Source organism: Delphinus delphis, chromosome 5, assembly GCF_949987515.2.
Source record: "Delphinus delphis chromosome 5, mDelDel1.2, whole genome shotgun sequence".
Lineage (NCBI taxonomy): Eukaryota > Metazoa > Chordata > Mammalia > Artiodactyla > Delphinidae > Delphinus > Delphinus delphis.
Window position 1 is genome coordinate 7,294,306 of NC_082687.1, and position 17,764 is coordinate 7,312,069.

At 43.8% G+C, this 17,764-nt stretch overlaps 1 long non-coding RNA gene across 2 annotated transcripts in view; it reads right to left on the reverse strand.

Annotated features, from left to right (window-relative positions):
- Window positions 1–12,926, reverse strand: part of LOC132425718 (uncharacterized) — a 31,373-nt gene extending 18,447 nt beyond the window's left edge. For both annotated transcript variants that reach the window (XR_009519481.1, XR_009519482.1), the window contains exon 1: window positions 12,786–12,926. This is a non-coding gene — a long non-coding RNA (uncharacterized lncRNA). The remainder of the gene's footprint in view (window positions 1–12,785) is intronic.
- Between the last annotated feature and the right edge of the window lie 4,838 nt (window positions 12,927–17,764).

Below are 17,764 nucleotides of genomic sequence, written 5' to 3' on the forward strand. Positions count from 1 at the left end.
TTGGAGTCATGGGTGAGTCAGTGAAGTGAGCAGATACAGAGTAGTGGACCAAAGAAGAGATGTAAATGTTGATCCCTTCTTTCTTGGCTCAGTCCCTTCCAAACTCCATGAAATCAGTGAGGGCTTTGGTCCCTTCATCATTTTCACTCTCCTGGTGCCAGTACTAGAATAAGTGGGCACAAAATTTAAGGGTGTGCCCAAAACCTCAGTAGTCAAGACAAGTAACACCATTTTTAACATCATTTTTGAAAAGAAAAAGGACAATGAACAAAATATCAAGCTTTTAGATAAGTACAGGATGAGTTGAGCCATGTCAGAGCCTAAGGAAAAAGATAAAAATTGGTAATTCTAGTCCTATCAGTAACTATAGCCTTGTTTTAACACATTAGAGCCTGAATTCCAACCCTCTGTTTCTTCCCTTTGTTCTCACTTCAACAGATGACTTCACTCCCTTAACTCCAGATCTATATTTCATCTTCCATTCTTGGCTTCCACCTGGCCAGAGTGATCAAGGAAAGAACACCGGATTCTAGCCCCAGCTTCATTTTATATCTAAGCTCTCATCCTACTATAAAATCATATAATTGGATTCCAATGAGTCTTGGTAAGAGACAGTGTGGTTGATAATTTGAGGCTCTGGCCCCTGTCAGCTGCTCTGCAGAAAAGTCCTATCAACCTCCTCTGGAAATTTGTCATCTGATTGTACACGAAGAATCCACAAGAACTACCTACACCATCTCCTGACTGTACACTTTCAGGATTATCATGTTACTCTATTTTTGCAAGTTCTTATGATACCTTATATCAACTGTTCTGTGGCAGTTGCTATGGAAGTGGCCATATAATATTCTTCAAAGTCTTTAACTTGGTGTTAAGAGCAAAGAATATTTTGGTATATAGCCATTTCTGTTTTTCTATTTTTAATGTAATGTTTCCTGTGATGATGTGTTAGTAGGTCAGTTTGCCCACTATTTTCTTCCTTCCAAAGGAAGGAAGCTTTTGTATTTCATAACTGATATAGTTATGCTTAACTAAATATGACTTGTATAAACTGAGCCACAAGTGTCATGAAAAGTTCAAATACTATAAGTAAACCAAAACAAAAATATTTCTAATTTTTCAGCATTTGGAAAAATCTTTTAATAATATTAGCTTTGAAAAATGAAAAAAAGTTCTAAACTTGCAATCTGTTTTTAAAAATTGTGTTTTCTGTTAAACACTCTTTTCCTGTGATAAGACTTTAGATGACTGTTATTCATATTGTAATTTTTGGCGTTCTGTTTTTAGAGTGTTTGAGCCCTCTTTCTTTTTTTTTAATTATCTAGGTTTAATTTAAAGTGCACTTGTTAGTAAGGATGGGACAGAGGAAGGGAGAAAAGAAGGGGTTCCGCCTCTGCAAAGTGATTTCCCCAAAACCTTATGGGATTAAGTATCATTTTGCCCGTTTTTAGATGAGGAAACAGGAACTAAGAAAATGAGAGTAACATTAGCTACATACAGCTAGTAAATTAATAGTAGTACTTGGAATACAAAGCCAAGCGCCTTCCAAAATATGCTCTTAAGCACTAGGATATAAGAGAAGTTTTAAACTATTTATTAAAGCTACAAATTATATAACGTGAAATTAAAAATAGTTTCCTGACCTGCAACTGAAAAATGAAGAAAAATTTCTAGTTCATGGGTTTACGCCTTTGAAATCAAGCAGGACCCTGTGGGCTCTCCCTGGGTACAAATCCTTTCTGTGTCCCCCGTTCCTTGTTTGTAGGAAAAAAGGCTTCAGCATCCTAGACTTTCCCTGAGTACCAAAGGGCAGATTCAAATAGTTGCTAATCAGGGAAGTGAGAGAATGCTAAAACAAAGGAGGAGCAGTCAAGAAACAGTAGTGCAGGGACTTCCCTGGTGGTGCAGTGGTTAAGAATCCACCTGCCAATGCAGGAGACATGGGTTCGAGCCCTGGTCTGGGAAGACCCCACGTACCGTGGAGCAACTAAGCCCGTGAGCCACAACTACTGAAGCCTGCACACTCTAGAGCCCGTGAGCCACAACTACTGAGCCCGTGAGCCACAACTACTGAGCCCACGAGCCACAACTACTGAAGCCCACATGCCTAGAGCCCATGCTCCACAACAAGAGAAGCCACTGCAACGAGAAGCCCGCGCACGGCAATAAAGAGTAGCCCCTGCTCGCCGCAACTAGAGAAAGCCCACGCACAGCAACGAAGACCCAACACAGCCCAAAATAAATAAATAAATAATAATAATAATAAAATAATAAATTTATTAAAAAAAGAAAAAAGAAACAATGCAGCCATGGGTGCACAGTCCTGGTTCCTCCTGAAGGAATATACATAACTCTATCTTTGAGTTCTTCTGTAGGAACTAAGGCCTCAACCCAAGGGGAGGATGGTAACTTCCAGCTGAGCAGTAGATTCCTGGAGCACTGCTCTTTTACCTCACCACCAAGCAAACAGAAGAAAGTCACACACCCTGCAGTCCTCACCCCAAATTTTGCCTATAAAAACTTCTCCTGGAAAACCATCAGGGAGTTTGTGTTTTTTGAGCACAAGCCACCCATTCTCCTTGCTTAGCCCTTGGCCTCACTTTTTGCACTGAGGCAGATCAGTGTAGTGATCACCACTTCAGCTTACTTAACCAGAGACCTGTGTATTTCTCTGTTTGTACAACTCATACTTAATTCAACAAAGTTTGGCTTCATTCCTCCCAATTTTCTTTCCTCTCCTTTCAAGGACTTTCAAAAATTATTCCGTTTACTTATCTTTTAAAGAGAAAAAAGTATCTGCATAAAATAAAACTCTTTCTTTTGTTTATTGTCATATTTAAGCAGAATATTTTTTATTCTAAAAATAATTGTATCAAAATGAGACAGGAGGGAAGGGGGCAGGGCACAACCTTTATAAGAATGACATAGCCATTGAGCATACAACAAAAACTGGTTAGAACCTACTGGGCCCAAGATGGCTGAAGATTCAACTTCCAGTAGACTTTGAGCCTCATTATATGCTCATTGTGATACATTAGCATATGCTAAATTGAAACAGGAGGGAATGGGATAGGGTACATCCTTTAAAAGAATGACATAGCTGTTGAGGACATGACAAAAACTGGGTAGAACCAACTAGGTCCAAGATTGATACTGAGCAGGGCCTCCATGATCTGCCTCCATGACCTTCCCTGAGTTCCAACCGGCAGGTTCAAACAATTGTTAGAGAAAGGAGGGGATGCGAGACCAGGGAGAAACAGTCAAGAGAAACAGTAGTGCAGCCTTGGTGCAAGGTCCTGGTTTCCCATCAATGGATACACACAACAATATCTTTGAGCTGTTTTGCAGATACTGAAACCCCCTCCAGGTGGGAAAATTTAACAACGATGGTATGCTGCCCACAAGCATGTAGACCCCAGGGAACCTGAAGGTTGATGATGCTGACTCCTACTTACCTCACCACCAACCAATCAGAAGAATGTCCACAAGCTGATCACACGCCCTTTGAATCATTACTATAAAACTTCTCACTAACCTCTCCAAGTGGGGACACATAGTTTTTCGAGGTAGGAGCCTGCTGTGTCCCCCTTTGCCTCACAAAGAACTAAAGCTCTCCTTTTCTACTTCACCCAAAACTCTTTCTCTGAGATTGGATTCAGCACCGATATACAGAGAAGCTGAGCTTTTGGCATCAAGATGGTGAAAGATTTAACTTCCAGGGGACCTTGGGCCTCATTATATGCTCATTGTAATACATTAGCAGATGTTAAATGACACAACCACAGGTGCCACGTTCCGAGGCTGACCATAAAAGCTCAAAAAGTGGGCGTTGGTCCAATTCCTGGAAATCTCCACCCCCTTCTCCAAAACAGTTGGAATACTCCTCCCACTCATTAGCCTATGAAATTACCCAGCCCATAAAAACTAGCCACCCCATACTTTGGGGCCTCTCACCTTCCGAGATGGCCCACACTCCGTCTGTGGAGTGTGTTTCTCCTAGTGTTGTTCTTGCCTTTTGAGACAGACCGCATTCTGTCCATGGAATGTGTATCTCTCTAAATAAATCCACTTCTTACCTTCACTTGGTCTCTCACTGAATTCTTTCTGCAACAAGACACCAAGAACCTAAGCTTCATTAAGTCCTGAGACCAGGTATGTGATCTCAATTAAAAGACAGGGGGTCAAGTCCTGATCTGGGTTTTGGCTGGGTTCAAGTCCTGGCCTGCGGGTCCAAGTCCCAATCTGAGTTGCATGGTTTCAAAATGACACACCCACAGGTGCCATGACAGTTCAGAGGCTGACCATAAAAGGCCAAAAAGTGGATGGTGTCCCAATTCCTGGAAATGCCCGCTTCCCCAGAATAGTTGGTATAATCCTCCTACTTATTAGATATGAAATTATCCAGCCCATAAAAACTAACCACTGTATATCATTTCGGGGCTGCTCACACCATCTGAGACAGACTGCATTCTGTCTTTGAAACGTTTATCTCCCAGGGCTGTTCCTGCCTTCTGATATGGACTGCATTCTACCTATGAAGTGTGTATCTCTAAATAAACCTGCTTTCACTTAATATGGCTTGCTCTTGAATTATTTCCCACAGGAAGCCAAGGACCCTCACTTGGCAGCCCGTCCCAGGGACTCACCTGAGACCTGGGACATGACCATCCTCTCTCACCCCATTCTCCTGCAACAAAAATAACTTGGCCTTTTCTCTTTAAAAAGTTGTTTTCAAATGGCAAAGAAAGTAAATACATTTTAGTGTTGTGTTTTGTTTTAAAAAAGGGTTTACAAAACAAAATGGCACACATAGACCTGCTCCCTCTAAATCTCACTTCTGCAGGAAAGAGGTATAGGCATTTTTAGATGAATTTATAGCTAATGTACGTGTGCATATGTATAAACGCACAGAGACATGCCTGTGTGTGCCCATACGTACACACATACATATATATGTTTCACACTACATATTAGAAGTTTGCTGCGTGCCTTTGCAGGCATATGCAGGAAGGGGAAGGAGAGGAAGAGCAACTTGCTAAAACAAGTTGGAGCAACCAGAGCTCAAGACTGTAAAGTGCCTCAGAGAGCAACATACATAAAAAATATTCCTTGGCTGAGAAACTAATCACTGATAAATTTAGAACAGTTTCAGTTTTTACACAGGAGGCGTAAGGGTAAAAGCCAGACAACTTCTGAAGTAGTCTTGTAGGGAAGACGATGGTAATTCTTAAAAGCAATGGGTCCAAAGGAGATTCAATGCATAACAATGAGCTCTTTAGGTTAATTAGCATCTAGCAGGTAGGCTGGCCCCATCCTGTTGAATTACACTGTACCGTACAAAGCAGGGCCAGCCTTTCAGGATTCAGTATCATACTGACGGGGTTCCTGTCTTAAGGAATCTCGTGTGACATGAACTGTGATAGGGAATGAGTCATATTTTGTATCTCAGAGTATTTAAATTAAAACCAAATACTCATCCCATAGTAAAAGAACAAACAAAAAGGGGAAGCTGATGCCACCAGCAATTCAAAAGGTTTAGAGAAGACCTTCAAGATGGTGGAGGAGTAAGACGCGGAGATCACCTTCCTCTCCACAAATACATCAGAAATACATCTACACGTGGAACAACTCCTACAGAACACCTACTGAACGCTGGCAGAAGACCTCAGACCTCCCAAAAGGCAAGAAACCCCCCCACGTACCTGGGTAGGGCAAAAGAAAAAAGAAAAAACAGAGACAAAAGAATAGGGACGGGACCTACACCAGTGGGAGGGAGCCGTGAAGGAGGAAAGGTTTCCACACACTGGGACCCCCCCACAGGCTGCCTTCTTCCTTCTTTCTTTCTCCTTTTCTTTCAAGGATATAGTAGCCTGCATGCAAGGTGGCTCCCAAGGATCCCAGCCACATTGCAAACAAGTGGTGTCATGTCACTAGAACTCGCCGATAACATGAGTGCAGACATGATGTGTGTTGTTTCCTGCCTGGCACATAAGAGCCACAGACCATCGCGGCGTCGCTCTTTCATATAGTATTTAAATAACTTTGTTGTTTTACCATAGTTTTAGATTTACAGCAAAGTTGCATGCATACTAGAGAGAGCTCTCATATATACAGACGTTCCTTGGTGTCTGCAGGGAGACTGGTTCCAACACCCTCGAGGATACAAAAAATCCACAGATCTCAAGTCCCTTATATAAAATGGCATACTATAACCTATGCACATCCTCCTGTATACTTCAAATCACCCCTAGATTACTTACAATACTTCATACAATGTAAATGCTATGTAAATCATTACTGGGTATGGCAAATTGGGTGACACTCCCCATCACTTTCCACTATGCTTTGCCATGTGCAAATCTTTTTTTTTTGCGGTACGCGGGCCTCTCACTGCTGTGGCCTCTCCCGTTGCGGAGCACAGGCTCCGGATGCGCAGGCCCAGTGGCCACGGCTCACGGGCCCAGCCGCTCCGCGGCACGTGGGATCCTCCCGGACTGGGGCATGAACCTGCGTCCCCTGCATCGGCAGGCGGACCCCCAACCACTGCGCCACCAGGGAAGCCCCGGGCATAACCACTTTTGAAAACTATTTTGCATTATTAACTATCTTAGAACATACACTCAGTTATGTCACTCAGGCTGTGTAGCCATTCAGAGTATAAACTAGGAGGGCTACAAACTGCACAAAACTACATTTACGAAGGATCAGTGGAACACTTTCCACAAGTCCAAACTGGAAATAACCCCAAAGTTCCACAACATTAGATGGTAAATGAATTACCATCTATTCATACAGTGGGACATTAATCAGCATTGGGTGGACACTAAGTACTCTTCACCCCAAACCTGAAATGAATCTCAAAGATGTAACATGGTGCGACAAAAAGCCCGGCACAAAAGGATACACATCGTGTGTGCGGGAAAAATGACTTCATGGTGCTAGACCTCAGCATTAGTGCTCGTATTGGGGGAGGAGGGATGGGCTAGTGAGTGGGAGGAAGGTGAGAAGGCTCTAGGGGTGTTGGTAACAATCTATTTCTTCATCTGGGTGGTGGTGCAGGGTTACAGGCTTAAGCAGTTTTCTATGTGCATGTCTAATAAAAGCAGAAGTGACCATAAAACCACAGACTATAGAAATAAATTATAGAGAAATACGTTCAATCTGTTTGGCCGAGGAGGCAAAGTTTTGAAAATCAGAAAACTACATGATTGCTTCAAGCATTTAATTAGCTTATATCAAGCAATTCAAGCAAACATAATGAACAATCAGGATACAAAAATGGGTGAAGAAGATTAACAGATGGCCAATTATGAAGTCAAAGCAGATCATTTTTAATAATTCAGAGACATCAGTGTGAAAAACAAGAGAGATTGTTCTTTGTGCCTCGTCTGATTGGCAGAGCTCTGTAAAAGACCACAGACAGGGTAGTGGAGCCAGAAGGAGAGGAAGCCTGGTCGGGTGAGCGAGCAGAGACTCTGAGCCAGGCTGCCTGGGCTGCAATCCTGGCTCTTCCATCTATGGCCCTGTGACCTGTGACAGCTCAGAAAGGATTTACAGAGGAGGGGAAATGTGCCTAGCAGCAGGCCTGGCACATGGAGGTTCTCATGGTACTCAACTAACAAAACCCCAGACTTGCCATGCTCAGGATGCTGTGGTCGAAGAACACACCTTCTGTTGTCCCCAGTGACAACCTGGCCCAAGCCCCTACATGTTCCCCTGGGTGCCTGCACCAGCCTCTGACCACCCAGCCCACCACCACCTGCTGGGCCCCTCCAGTCTCCTCCCACCACGCCAGGATCTAATCACACCCTCTGCTGCAGGACTGCTGTTCCCTGCACAGGAACTGCGTCCTTCCCTCAGCTCCAGCTTCCCCCAGCACCGAGCCCTCTGCAGCGCTCAACCTCCTGCCCTCTTCCTGCAGGTTCAGCCCCCTCTGGCCCCAGCGCCTTTGTACAAGCAGAGCCCTCACTTGTCTCCTGTGCTGCCCAGCTCAGAGCTCACTTGTCCCTTCCTCCTGATCCCAGCTTCCCGACTCCATGAGGGCTCACCTCCCCCAACAAAATGTGCCAGAGCTGTAAGGACAGGATCAGGAACTCTCTCCACTCTGGCTGTTGTAAATTTACCCAGGTTTTGGAAATCTGCCTCCCACACGTGACTGTCAACTCTGTGTTATCCCGCCATGATGGCATCTCCAAATATCACCTCAGTCCCCGGCTAAGCTGTCGAATGACTAAAACCCTGGCCAGGTTTCTGGTCTCCCTTAGGAGCTGAGTGACTTTGGGCAACTTACTTGTACTCTGTGTCTGCAAGCAGGCAGTGATGAAGTTGAGGAAGATCAAGTTCATACTGGGCCCCACAGCTCTAATCACTCTCCTCCCCACCTACACACTGGTGATGGATTTAAAGTCATTTAAAAATCAAAGTGGACCAAGGTGGCCATTGTCGTTGTGGTTTCAAATACCTCCCCTCATCACTGAGAACTTGAGTTTTCGGAAATGGTTCAAACTCAAGGACACCACCAGCCGTTTTCAAGAGTGTCTGCTAACAGCTCTAGTGGCAACCTTGCGGTTTCACTATCACAGCCACCCACCAACTATGTAATCGTCTCGACCCCAGCCAACCCTTCCTTGCTTAACAAGCACCTTTACTTCTTGCCAGCTCCAATCCTAATTCTTGATAACCAATTTATGTAATCTTGAAAGTTTTCTGCCATTATAAGCCTTCCCCATTTTGTAGCCTGGGGATGACAATTCAAGTGCATCTGGGTCTCCAGGGCTGCAGTTCTAACAACCCCCAAATAAACATCTCTAATTCAATCAGGTCTGGGTTTCTGAAATTTTGTTTGACACCACAAACTGCCTCTGACAGAGACATCCCGGAGGGGGATCCCACAGTGGCTTCAGACCAGCTTCTTTTGTCACAAAAGATATCAGTCTCTCCATCCTTGGGCCCCGGACAGGGTAGGAACTGGGCATCTGCGCTCTCAGCAACATTTAGGTGACCTAGGACGAGGCCCGCTGAGGGACTGGGAAACCTAATAAAGGATGTGTTCTTACATAAGCCAAACCCAAGTCTGGATTCCCTTGGAGGTGGATCCCTAGGCTGGGCCCAGCGCAGGGGATCAGGAAGCCCCCAGTTGTGCCCCCTCCTGGATCCCCACTTATCTGGGGCTGCGGTTCTTTCCTGGTTCACAGGGCCGGGTCCTCAGGCTGCTCTCCCACCAGATAGTGTGGTCCAGGATGTGACCCGGGCTTATATACACCCCCAAGAGGGGGATGGAGCTATTGGGGTCCCACCCTAAAGACCGTGGCTCCTCCCCCTGGGGAATGGGGTCCTGTGAGGGAAGAGGGTATTCAGACCTGCTGCCCAGAAGGGAGCAGAGGGCAGGGGAGGGGAAAGGAGGGGAGGGTCTGCTCTGATTAGGTCAGGCACCGTTGGCCCTGGTGATAACAAGGTCTCCGCTGCACCTCTGTGATCTTCTCATGATCCTCTCAAGGCCACTTAACCCCATCTTCACTGATAAGGAACTGAAATCTGAAAGGCTTCTTCCCTGCGGAGGTGTGATGCCAGACCCTCGGGCTCCCCTGCTCTTCCCGGGCACAATCTCTGGCACCCTGGGCATGTGGAGGGGCCTGCACCCCTCAGGTTCAGGGGTCTGGCTGAGTCCATCCTATGTTCCCTGCACCCACAGATCAAGTGGGTCCCTAGTCCAGGGTTGGAGGGCCCCTCATCCCAGAGGGGAAAGTGTACACAGACCAGCTCTGGACCTGCCTGACACACAGAAGAAAAACTGTGCAAAGTCCCAGCCCAGGAGACAGGTGTGCTGATTATGGTTCAGGTTTCCAGCCTGAAAAGAGCGTCCAGGGTGGTGTAGAATGAAGCAGGAACCCCGGGGCCAGGGGGTAGCGGTGCACACAGTACAGTGTCCTCTGAGCGTCCGCTGACTCTGCTTCCTGCTTGTGCCCCACAGCTTCAGTGCAGCAGAGATTAGAATGACCTCGCCCTTTCCAGTCCTCAGCCCTACCCCATCTTTAGGCAGGTCACAGCCCTGTCCAAGACCAAGTTACCAGCATGTTTTTTCTCACATCAGTAATATTCTCCTTTGCATAAATAAAGTCTGCACTGGAGAGTGGAAGTGGCAGTGATTGGAAGATAAATGATGATTTTACTTTTTATCTGTTGTGATGAGAGCTAAGGGCTTAGTCACACCTTACAGGAAAGGAAAGAGAGTGTTGGCCTTACAAGTGCACCAAGCAGACAAAATCAATTAACAACGTGTGCACTAGACCATGGTTTTGACGTATAAGATTTGCATATTCTAGAATTAGTTAGCTAGTTAATGAGTACCACAGATATTTATTGAGCGCTTATTAATTAATAACTAGGACCATTATAGGAGATGGGAATACAGTAATGAACAACAGCAATTCCCCACACTGTCTTGTCTCAGCATCTTTGAAATGATTTTTCCCTTAATAGGTAAAATGTATCTCTTATTTTCCAGCAACCTTCTCTGCAATTCAGAAAACAACTCATTTCCTACTCTCCACATCTCAGTAATGGAACTATCATTTGCCCAAGTGCAAATGCAGAAATCCTTGGAAGAATCTTTGAATTCTCATTCCTTAATCCCAACCAATCAGTCCAGCTGCAAGTCCTGTGGGCATTAGATTGAACCTCTGTCACTGCATCCCACACCACTGTCCTAGGGCCCCTGCTCTGGCCCCTCCTCTGTAACCCCCCCCTTTAAGGCCACAGAATTCTAACGGGAAAAGTTCTTGTTCACGTGACTCCTGGCAAGCAGGGAACTGGTATAAAATCACAGTTGATTCTTGTCAATCTCGTGGCCAAGAACAGAGTCAATAAGCAAAGAAAAGTAAAGAAGAACTGAAGTCAAGTGACTTGACTTCCAGATCACTTATGAAATTTCTGAAAAGTGTCAACTGAGTGATAAGGTCTGATGTCCGACTGCTCTGAGTCCAAGCGTGAAGAGGAGACAGACATCGATTCTTCAAATCACCTATCCTAGGAGATTCAACTGTATGGAATGATTGGCCCTTGAAGGCATTTCATCAGGATTCTGGTTTTCCCTACTAGTATTGTTAGTCCTCTGTGTTCTAACCCATATGGTATGACAATGTCATTAACCAGCCCAACAGGCAGCTCATGACGAATACCTTTAGCCTTTGAGAATACACATACTGTCCTAGGGAGAATATTGGCAGAAACGTGAATTTTAAAGGTGCTTTGGTGAGAACTCAGGTGGAAATGAGGAACGTGTGACTTGAAACTGGAAGAAAGGTGATTCTTGGTATATCGCGGGAGAAGAAGACGGCTGAATTGTGTCCTACAGCTGTGTGGAAAGCAGAACTTGAGAGGGAATCGCCTGGATATCTGGCTGAGATTTCCAAGCAATGGGTTGAGGGTGTGGCCTGGTTCCTTCTTGCTGCTTACAGAAAAACGTGAGAGGAGGGAGATCGATTAAGGGGACCAGTCAGAAAATAAATAAGTAAATAAAATAAAATAAAAGCAGGATTTGATGATTTTGGAGATCCTCAGCCTATCCAGATTGCAAAAATAGCTGAAATTAGGAGAGTCGCTGTTAGACAATGTGTGCTGGAGAGAAGACCCGGGTGTGGCAGCACCGCGTTGCTAGGGCAGATTTGAAACCCAGCAGAACCAATTTCATGAGCTTTCAAGGCCTGGCAGCAATCCTCTCTGGCTGGGGACCCCACCCTCTGTGTCCAGATAGTTTACACTTTATGGAAATATGGTTAATACACCCTGGTTAACTATTGATGACATTTGATCCACTGGGGGATGTGTTCTTTAACTAACCAGAGTGACAGAATTTTGTACATATCAGAACCACGCGGCCTCCTGCCTTCCAAGATGGCCCACACTCTGTCTATGGACCGTGTATCTCCCTGAATAAACCTTCTTTCACTTTACTACGTCTTGCTCTTGAATTCTTGCCTGCACGAAGCCAAGAACCCACACTTGGCGGCCATCCCAGGGACTCGGACATGGCTTGGGATGTGACCATCCTCTCGCACCCCACTCTCTTTCCTGCAACATCTTTCCTGGCACCCAATGCGGGGCCTCCAAGGCCATAATCTCGATCCGCCTACTGGGCTATGGCTCCCCTCTGAAGGGCGGCTGGGCCTTATCCTGAGCCACGTAGATTCGAGTAGCCCGTTAAGGGGCAGCTGATGTCGCCTGCAGGATCTGGCAGAGACCAGTTCTCTGGCCGTGAAGAAGCGCACTGAGGCCAAGGCTTTTCCCCCTCAGTCTTTCTCATTCTCCTATTGCTCTCTCTCTTTGGACTTGAAAAGATCCACCCAGACGACCACCGAACATCCAAATTAAGACTGCGCGGCAAGTAACTGACAACTTGGTTGGGTCTAAAGAACTCCTGCCAGGGGGCTTATCTGGTGGCGCAGTGGTTGAGAATCTGCCTGCCAATGCAGGGGACAGGGGTTCGAACCCTGGTCTGGGAGGATCCCACATGCCGCGGAGCAACTAGGCCCATGAGCCACAACTACTGAGCCTGCGCGTCTGGAACCTGTGCTCCGCAACAAGAGAGGCCGCGATAGTGAGAGGCCCGCGCACCGCGATGAAGAGTGGCCCCTGCTTGCCACAACTAGAGAAAGCCCTCACAGAGAAACGAAGACCCAGCACAGACAAAAATAAAAAAATAAAATAAATTAAAAAAAAAAAAAAGAACCACGCAAAGCACGAAATGTGTCTGTGTGTGTGACTGTGTGTTTCCGGTCGGGACGTACCTCCACCCACCTCTGGTCTTCAGCACGTCACTCCAGTCATTTACGTAGCTCCTAGATCCTCATCCACAGAAGCCTTTCTCAGTTAAGAGATTTTTCTTCTTTCATTCCATTGTGTTTAGACATCACACTCCGTGATTTTTTCTGACGAATCACAAAAATTTCATAATAATATAATGCTTTATAATTCTCCTAATGAAAACTGTTTTAAGGCTTATTTTACTTAAAAGAAATATCTTTTATGAACTTATTGAACAACTGCTATCAAATTGAGCCAAAATTATTAACAGTTTCTATGTTTATGTATTTATAAGTTGTATTTGGAAAGTTTTATTTCTAGCCCTCAGCATTAATGTAAATTTCATGAGTGTCTAATTGGACTCAAGAATTGTGGTTAACATCATTTTTTTTTACCTCTACATATACCTTTTATGTAGGTAAAAGGTATATACCTTTTACATATATACCTTTACATATACATATACCTTTACAGCCCCCTTGAGATGAGTGGGGCTTTGCAATTTGTTTCAGAGAATACAATAAGAGAAAATGTGGGTCCCCTACTGGTGTTGGCTTTTAAGCCTCAGTGTGCCATTTTAAAGCTCCCTCTTGCTAACCTGAAACAAATAGATGGCCAGATGTTTCTCCAGAAAAGACGGGTTGGTTCTCACAGAATTGCCGTTTGGGATCGCCACCATGGCAAGCCATGTGCAAGTCCCCAGCACAGATGGAGAGGAGAGCTCTTTTATAGACAGAAAGGACACTGGGAGGGCTGTAGCAAAGAGTTCAGGGGTTCTCACTGATCAAGTCCTTGCCAGGAAAGAAGAGGTGTCTTTCTGAAACCATGGCTTTAATCTATTTCACCTGCTTTCACTGATCAAGGTCGTTCTAAGACTTGCATGTCCTCCACAAACAGTAAGATGTTGGCCCCAGTGATTTTCCAGGGACTTGGAGTCAGCAGTGTCTAGTTCGATCTGAGCCAGTTAAGACTGGATGGGACCATCCATCAACAGATGAATGGATAAAGAAGATGTGGTGTGTATATATATATACATACACACACACACACACACACACACACACACACACACACACACACACACACACAATGGAATATTACCCAGTCATAAAAAAGAATGAAATAATGGCATTTATAGCAGCATGATGGCCATCATCAAAAGTCTACAAATAACGAATGTTGGAGAGAGTATGGAGAAAAGCGAAGCCTCCTATACTGTTGGTGGGAATGTAAATTGTTACAGCCACTATGAAGAACACAAGGGAGATTCTTTAAAAAACTAAAAATATTATCCAGGAATCTCACTCCTGGGCATATATCTGGACAAATCTATAGTTCTGAAGGATACATGCACCCTTCTGTTCATACCAGCACTATTCACAAGAGCCAGAACATGGAAGAAACCTAAATGTCCCTTGATAGATGAATGGATAAAGAAGATATGGTACATATAATACAGTGGAATACTACTCTGCCATAAAAAAGAATGAAATTATGCCATTTTCAACAACTTGGATGGACCTAGAGATTATAATACTAAGTGAGGTGAGTCAGGCAGAGAAAGACATATATCACATGATATCACTCATATGTGGAATCTAAAGTATGATACAAATGAACTTATTTCCAAAACAGAAATAAACTCACTGACATAGAAAACATACTTATGTTTACCGCACGTTAAATTGCGTGGGAAAGGAATAAATTAGGAGTTTGGTATTAGCATATACAAACTAGTGTATATAAAATAAAGAAGCAACAAGGACATACAGTATGGCACAGGGAACTATATTCAATATTCTGGAATAAACAATTATGGAAATGAATATGAAAAAGAAAAAATATATATATTTCATATGTATATATATATATATATATATGAAAAATAATAAATATGACTGAATCACTTTGCTGTACACCAGAAACTATCAAAACACTCTAAATCAACTATACTTCAATGTATTTTTTTTAAAGCAATGCAGTTATTGCCCTGTTTCGGTGTGGATGACCTTCCATTCGGGAGAGGGGGTAAGCCTTTTATTTTCATTGTGGACACAAATTCCTGTCCTAAGGACTTGTGCACCGAATAGTGTCTAGCACCATCTGCTGGAAAGCTTTTGAACAACCAAACTGATATGAATAGATGAAAAATAATGCAGGGTGTTCAGTCCTCTACTGGCCACTGCAGCACGTGTCACAGCTGAATGTTTCCAGCTCTAGGTCTATACTGGAAGTGGTCACTGCACATACAGGTGAATGTCCATTATGCCTTTTAAACCACAACTGAGAGGAGAAGTGTTCTCTAACCACACCCCTGCCCCTTTTTTTACTTAACTTTGGGTCTTAGAAATTATCCCATATCCACACAAATATTCCAATTTGGGGGGGTCAACTGTGAGCAAAAAAACTTAAATGGAAAGTGTTGTATTCATGATGGGAAGAGGAAGTTTTTGGAGAAAGGATATCCTTTCACTAGATCAGCCTTTCCTCTAGTATTCTTTGCTCTCTCATTTTAAAATAAAAGCTACCCTTTATTGAGTACTTTACTATAGTTTAGACCTTCTGCTCTATGCTTTAGTCAAACTTCCCATGAAAACTTTATGAGCATTCTCTGTTGTAGGAAGAATTGTCTCCCATAGACAGAAGTAGAAAGGGAGGCTTAGAGGGGTGATTTACTCGGGGCCACCCGGAGGGAATCTCACTTCTCTGGGCTGTGACAACAGCCTGTCTCTTTCAAAATACTTAGATCTGTACCTTTACTCCTCCTTGACGTGCTAATTCCTGATTTGAGAATATTCTCCCCAAAAAAGTCCCAAAAGAGGTAAAGCATGATTCGTAAGACTTCCATACAAGGAGGATTTATGGAAGGATGAGAGACAAGCCATGTGCGGGGGAAGCGGAATGAGCTTGAGCTTTGGGGCGATCTCAGTTATCTGCCAAATAAATATAAGTCAAAAGTCACAGCGATGTTGTTAATAGTAAGTGTAGATGTATATTCTCCATGTTAACGGGCACACATCAGTTACTCTGTAAGTTATATTAGCATTAGATCAGCCTCCCAAAAAAGGGAAATGTTAGGGAATTAGTAGATTATAAAAAACTCAGAGGACAAGGAGACCTTAGCAAGTATTGATCCCAAAACCTTACTTCTAGCTTTCATTTTCATTTTTTTTTAGGTATGTTATCAACTATACACTTATAGAAATGCCTAGAACTTCGGTATATTTTTGCTCGATCTGTACACATCAAACGGTGTTAAAATCATTTCTAACGTTCTGATTTTGAGGAGTGAGAGTGGGTGCAAAGATGGGAAGGAGATTGTTCCACATAATTTAATAATAATATATCCTCATTAGTTTACTGTACGAAGTAACTCATACAATATGGTAGGGTATAATATTTTTAAAAAGTGACTGTATCTGAGTCTGTTCCAACTCACCAATTCACTTAATTCCAGGAATCGATCTCTCAAGAAGCAAACACTCCTATTTTTCCACACTCTTTTTAAAAATAATTACAAACCTACAGAAAAATGAAACGAATGGTAAAATTGACACCTATATACCTATCCCTCCAACTGTCAAATGGACATGTTGGCCACAGTGTATTATTTCTCTCCATATATCCATTTTGTTTATCTCTTAAATTGTTTTGCTAAAGCATTTGGGAGTTTCAGACACCTGCTAAATATTCAAGTTTAACATCCTAAAAATGAGGATGTCTCCTACACAATATCATTACTGTAATGAAGGAATATGTTTTTAATTAATACGTAACATTCATTTCTCCAATCGCTGCAAAGCCATATTTAAATTTATTTTCAAAATTCAGATCTCGATGAATGTTCGTACATTATCATTTTGTTTCAGCTATTTTAATCTAGAAAAGCTTCCCTGACTCTTTTAAAAAATACATTTATCAAGGTATGATTGACAAGCAATAAAGTACAAACTAAGGTGCACAGTTTCATGGGGGCTGACATGAGTATATTGCATGAAAGCACCAGCATCATCAAGGCAATGAAAACACTCCTCACCCCCCATATTATCTTCAATCTAGAACACTGTTCCTGTCCCTCCCCCTCTTTGTCTTTCAAGACATTGACTTTTAGGAAAACTTCAGGCCAGGTGTCTCCTGCAGTGTTCCCCATTCTAGATTTGCCTCATTGTTTCCTTGTGATTCAATTCTGATTGAACATTTTTGTCCAGGACATCACCTGGACGATGTAGAGTTCCTCCCACTGCATCCCATTAGAGGACGCACAATGTCAGTTTGGGCACTTGGTTCAAGTGGTGTCTGGGCATGTCTCCGTGAGAAAGGTCCCTTTCTCCTTCATCATCACAGGCCAAGTGGTCTGTCCCTGATACCCAGCTCCCTAACAAAGACTTTGACCACCAGTGAGGATTCTTTCTGGCTCAGTGGTGGCATTGTGGGTAGCAGATGGTGGTTCTCTAATTCTGCATGCCTACACTTCACTGCTGGCATCCTCTCTAAAGAAGACCTTTCCCTCCCTGACTCCCCCTCTGGCCTTTTTAAAGGTACCTCTTGGGCTCATGAATTCTTTTTTCTCCAATGTGTATAATCCCTTATCTTCTTTGCTGAGGTCCAGAGTGCTCTGTATTGGGCCTGTCGGGGCCTTTGCCCTGCCTCTGCACCCTTCTGGCGGGTCTTCACTAGTCTCCGAACACAGCTCTGCTGTCAGACGTGCGCTTTCAGTCTCGTTCTTTCCAACCATTTCTCCATGACACCCTACCTGCCTTTACTGGTGAAGGACATTGAAAAATCAAGATCTGGGGAGTAAAGCCTTTACAATGTGTGGTGTAAAACATTTGCGAATGTACATGTTAAGAACTATGAAGGATCTGAGATTTGCTTTAGTTCTGAGCTAACAAGTTAGCCTGCCCCTGTTTCCTGGATGCTGGCGGAACAGTATCATCTTGGATCAGATGCAAAGCACGTTCTC